The 6000-nt window shown below is 32.7% G+C and overlaps 1 protein-coding gene across 1 annotated transcript in view; it reads right to left on the reverse strand.

Annotated features, from left to right (window-relative positions):
* Nucleotides 1-4408, reverse strand: part of LOC145683820 (uncharacterized) — a 148620-nt gene extending 144212 nt beyond the window's left edge. Inside the window, exon 1 of the mRNA XM_081755415.1 lies at nucleotides 4371-4408. The gene's annotated coding sequence lies outside the window, so the exon portion shown is untranslated. The remainder of the gene's footprint in view (nucleotides 1-4370) is intronic.
* Between the last annotated feature and the right edge of the window lie 1592 nt (nucleotides 4409-6000).

Genomic DNA, 6000 nt, shown 5'->3' on the forward strand with positions numbered 1-6000 from the left:
GAGAAGAGAGAGTACCTGAGTTTGTGTGGTGCTAATAGAAGACAGACTCAGAACAGACAAATTGAAGAAGGAAGAGGAAGGAAGAAGTGGTGGGAAGAGATTAAGCAAAACTACTACCAAAAACTAATTAAACACCTGCAACATATTATGTTTGTTTATAATTATAATTTATTTAATTCATAAAGATAAACAAATGAATAAATAAAATAATTACATAAATAACCTTAAATAAACTTTAAATAACAAGAATAATATGTTCCATTTCGTAGACTTGTAAGGAGCAGTGATGTTTCTCCGTAAGGACTTTTTGTCTTTCCTCAAAAGACATTCTTCAAAGTTTCCCCGAAATTTAATGAGCACACTGCTCCTTACAAGTCCTTGTAAGTATATACTTCAGAACAAAAATGCTTCGAAGCCACTGAAGGATTTTCCCAGTAAGTATACTTACAAGAACTTCACAGATATTGGAAGACAGTAAATATATTATGAAAAGAATGTATGAGGAGTACATTGAACACATAAGATTTGATACTAGTAAAACCCTAAGCGTTTCTGGACACTAATAAATATCGAAGAAACAGTTCTCGCATACCGACAAAACTGACCTACAAAAATACTTCTGTAAATGAAGAAAACAACGCAAAGGTGTTTAATTAGTTTTTGGTAGTAGTTTTACTTAATCTCCTCCCACCACTTCTTCCTTCCTCTTCCTTCTTCAATTTGTCTGTTCTGAGTCTGTCTTCTATTAGCACCAAACAAACTGAAGTACTCTCTCTTTTCCTGTTATTACCCTAACAAGGCGCCTTAGGGCCAGATAATATTTATACTTTCTTGCTACGCAGTGTTACCAGTTAACATTCTCAACCTCTTTCGTGTTTACTAAATCGTTCTTTCGCAGGTATCTTTCCCATTAGTAGGAAACAGCTATCACTACTGTTTACAAGTATGGTAAAAATAAAAATGATGTGACTTCCTATTGACCTATTTCAAAATTACCATCACTTTCACTTTTTTTCTGAAAATAATCAATCATGGCTCTTTCAATTTGTTGCTCCATTTATAAACGCCTCGTAACACGGTTTTTACCAGAAAAATCTTGTCGTACTAATTTATAAGTTCTTCTGTCTGATGCTATTGGCAGCGACTCAAATTTAAAAAAATATGAATAATGTAACTATAGCAGATTTCAAATGATAAGCAGCATGGCCTTGAATTGGCTTCACGCGGCGTCCAATTGGCTTTGAGCGGTGTTGACAATTCGCAACAAGCAGTTCTGCACACTGACTTCTCGCGCTACTGCGAATCTTGACAACAGCAGAGGCGCTTATTAGAAATATTGTATTAGCACATTAACTGCTCACTTTACGAAGTAGAGAAAAGAATTACAAACACATACGTGAAAACTACATCTTTTTATGACAACTGGTTGTCACGATACACGCTTTGAAAGGTTTCTATATAAAACAATTAGTAAAACGAGCGTTGAGTCCCGTCTAATTTCCAGAGGATTTTTCTTCGATTTGGAAAGGAAACTCAACTTTTATTAAAGGATAATCAGGGGTGTAACCAAGAGGTTGTTCTAGGGGAACATTATTTTCAGGGGTTGGAAAGCTTTTCACACTTTAAAAACAGAACAAATGACCTTTTTCAGAATATGAAAGCATTTCAACTCACCATCTATACTATACACATATTATGTTTTGTCGATGCTACCTTAACAAAAGACGGATCTTGACAGTACTAAAGTTGAAAACCGGATTTTAAGAGATAAGTCAATAAGCTATTCGTAAGAAAACAAATGCTGTTTCTAGCAGTCTGTTTATCCAACTTTGTGTTTATGTAGGTTAAAATACTAAAGCAAAAAAAACTCGAAAAAATATCAACTCAGATATTATTAAGCAATAATATAGTAGTGAGATCACACGGTGAGCGTCCAGTTAGGGAAATGAGAATATAAAGCATATAATTAATGTTAGTTGTTTTAATTTGTCAAGGGCGCCGATCCTGCGGGACTGAGGGTGCCAGGGCACCCTCATTTTATTTGTAAATTTGCAATATTAGGCATAATTTGAATGCAAATTGTCCTAAAATCATCATATATGCTTTCTGCATCTGAATGCCCCCCCCAAAAAAATTACAGAGAAATCAGCGTCCTTGTAATTAGGCACAGAAACTGTATTGATGATGTTTTCATTTTTCTTTTTTTTAAATCGTATTTTATTATAAACGTTCCTAATTTGCATTAACTATTAAATAAATTTACTAAACATATACCAGATGAACCTCATTTCGGGGCGGAAATAGTTTGGACAGTCAAGGCCCTCTTTTCCCCAGTTTCTACACCCTTGAGAATAGTAAGCGATCGAATTAAATAACAAGCCTCTGCAATTTGATTCATATTATATATATATATATATATATATATATATATATATATATATATATATATATATATATAAGAAGAGAAGGTTTGGGACATTCGTAATATTGTTTTGAAATTGCCTTCATGCAAGATTCTTTCTTATTCGACAGAAGAAACGCAGTATGAATTTTTTCTTCGTTTCAATACCTTACGTATGTGTGGCCAATTACGTACTCCCTCTTTACTCCTCTAGCAGGGATGCAAAATCAACAGGCGTCTAAGTGGTGTCATAAATTATTGGAACCCAAAACAAACTCCACCATATCGTGTTGCTTACGAATTAGATGTATTGTTGTTGTGAGACCTACATCAAATATAAATTCTCAACCAAATGTTATTATAGGAACAGACATGGAAGCAAAGGAGCTAGTTGTGTATGTAGGAAAGCAACATCTCTTCTAGCATAAACAGAATTCATCAGTATCTGGGTTGCTTTCTTTCATGGTAGTTCATTTGTTCTCCAAAATTATAGTTGACAATGTCTTTAAGGAAACAGAGTACAAGTGCGGAATTTTCTTTTAAAAAAAATAAAAAGTGCTACGAAGTGAAGTTTGAAGAATTATTTTTTGTGTTTACATTTTTTGGAACTCATAATAATAAATTTACAAGGGTCTTATTCAGACAATGGCGAAATATTAATTGACATAGACGACAGTGAAAGTAGTGTTGAAGACGAACGTTTAGCAGTTCCACTGGAATAAGTTATTAGGTAAGTTATTCAGTTGCTATATATACTTCTACGATGCACAGTCAAAATTCTGGAGTTTGATGAAATAGTATATTTACATTGCGAATAATGTTGCCAATGTATGTGTCATAATCTCAAGTGGCGGAAGAGCGAGAAGGGAAAGGGAAGTCCGAAATCCGGCAACACCGCGTGGAATATCGCACAGCAATGGCTACTGCCCGTGATGCTTTACATCTGAAACAAATAATAATTTCGTTTTTTCCATTGTATCCAATCGCGTTCCTCACCCCCGAACGCTTCAAAAATTACGTTTAAAATCCCTCAATGCAAATATATCCTAACAAGAGAAAAAAATTATGATCTAATATTCTTGCATAAAATCGTAAATGGCCATATATCATGTAAACAGTTATTAAGTCAATTCAGTTTTCGCGTACCCTCTAGAACAACATGATATTATTTTCTCTTTTACACTCAAGCGGCTAGGGTAAATAGTATCCAAAGATTCCTTTTCATCCGAACTGTCAGTACTAAAAATCAGTTATCGGAAACTGCAGACATTTTTTCAACTGGGTATACGAGAATATTGCAGTTAAAGTAGTTGATCCTTAAATAAGAGAAAAATAAAAGAAATCATTAAAAATTTTCCAAACTTATTTACAGATGGATCTTTAAGAACATAAATTTTGGCGACTTCATTCCGCAACCTTCTATATAATAAAAGTAACAAACATATTTTAGGAAAAAATATGCCTAAGAGAACACCATAGAAAGCTCAAAAGAAGGATCACTGATTGGTAAGTATTTAGATTAGGATTTCACAGGAGAATATCGTCTTCTGTGATAGTAGTATATATTTAGAAAAATGAAAGATTTGTAATATATTGAGTGAAATTTGTAAACGAGTTGTTCCTACTATTCATATTGGTGTATATTGACACCTAAAAGGAATTAATGAAAATAGTATGCATTCTGTCAAAAAAGTTAGCACAAATTTAAACAAACTGTTATATTGCTAATGTTGATCATTAAAGTTAGCCGTTAATTTTTATTGGTTTGATGCTTAAACAATTTATGCTACGTTAAGATTAACACTTCTTCCCAGTATATTCTGCTGATTGTGATTTTTCAATAACGTAACTACAGGTAACGTATTCCTGAAAATTGTTAAAATTTTACTTTCATAAGTATATATTCCTTGCAAATATATTTGTCAAATTTCTAAATATTCATATTTTAATATTCTAAAGACAATCTTACCTTCTTCAACTCTAAAAATGCTGGATAAATGAGCTGGTAAACCTAAAAATAACAATAATATTCCATATATAGTATGTGTGCCAGTACTTGATAATTTTATATACGTGTAAGTAATTAATACTAGATATATTACACAATTTAACATGACAAATGCAGAATTTATTTTATAATAGGGCGGTTTACAAAAAGTTACATTTTAAAATCGAATTCCTATAATTCTAAAAAGCGGACTGTATATCTAAAGGTGTAACTGTAGAATCCTTTCTGAAATCGGTTCATAAGTTCCGTCCTTTCATCAAATTCAAAGCTTCGTCAAATTGTCAAAAATCTTGCATATTGAGACATCCCTTATAAATTTCCGCTTATTTTTTATAGTTCTAATATAGCGATAGTTTTTCATAGATATCTCAAAATACACGAGAAGTAACTCGAAATCGGATACTACTCTCAGTTGTCCTATTCAGGTCAAAATTTCGTTAAATAGTTAAAAATCACTTGTTTAATACCTTGTACAAAATACTGTTTACTTATTATTGAACGGAAATTTGTTCATTACAAAGAACATTAAGAATTTGTTTGATTAGCGTCGTCAAGAGATTTCCTTAGAGAATGAGATTACAGAAAATGTTGAACACATTAGTGAACGAAACTTACACTCACCATCTGTTCTTAATGTTCACCATCATAACATCAGCTGCGATTGAAACTGGCTGCCATAGCTTTAGCAAATGGTAGGTTCAGGTTGTCGGATACATTGAAGGCATAAGATGCTTTCAGTATCTTATGATACTGTGGTTGAACGTGAGACGTTCTTAGTTATATACAAAAGTAATAGCCGAATTGAAAGGCAGAAAATAAGAAGACCATTACAAAATAAATTTGATGTGTAACCTAAAGTTATATAATTTGATGGTAGGAAAGATGAAACACAGGTACAAGAAAAGATAGACAATAAAATTTACTGCTGAATAAGAAAATACCATATATCCTAACTTCAAGAGATTGATAGTCTCTTCATAGCCCATATAACACGTAGAATTGGATCTAGAAGAACTATATATTTGAAGTATACATTTTACTTTACCCCTTCAGTGCGTAAGACAATAAAATTTACTGCTGAATAAGAAAATACCATATATCCTAACTTCAAGAGATTGATAGTCTCTTCATAGCCCATATAACACGTAGAATTGGATCTAGAAGAACTATATATTTGAAGTATACATTTTACTTAACCCCTTCAGTGCGTAATTTTGAGATGCGAGCCGCTGTAAAAAGTGTAATTTTGTTTTTAGAACTTTGGAATTTGTTACCTTTTAATAACTTTTGAACCTCTCAGCAATCACATTCATTATGACCTTTGTTGCTTCCAATTAGCTACTATATTAAACGACAAGAATAAATACGACTTGTCATTGTCGTATTTATTCTTATCATCATCATCAACTGGTTAGGTTACACAAAATTTGGGAATGCCTCAACAGATCAAGATACATTTTTCTGTGTGGTCTCTTGGGGTTCTAGGTGAGCGCAAACTCGCTAAATATTGTAGGGAATAACATTACTCATAATACGGGCAAGTATATTCGCCATACGCAATACAAAATAGCCAGAGCAAAATGAAAGCGTA

This window comes from Thermobia domestica, chromosome 4 (assembly GCF_964235325.1).
Source record: "Thermobia domestica chromosome 4, izTheDome1.hap1.1, whole genome shotgun sequence".
Classification (NCBI taxonomy): domain Eukaryota; kingdom Metazoa; phylum Arthropoda; class Insecta; order Zygentoma; family Lepismatidae; genus Thermobia; species Thermobia domestica.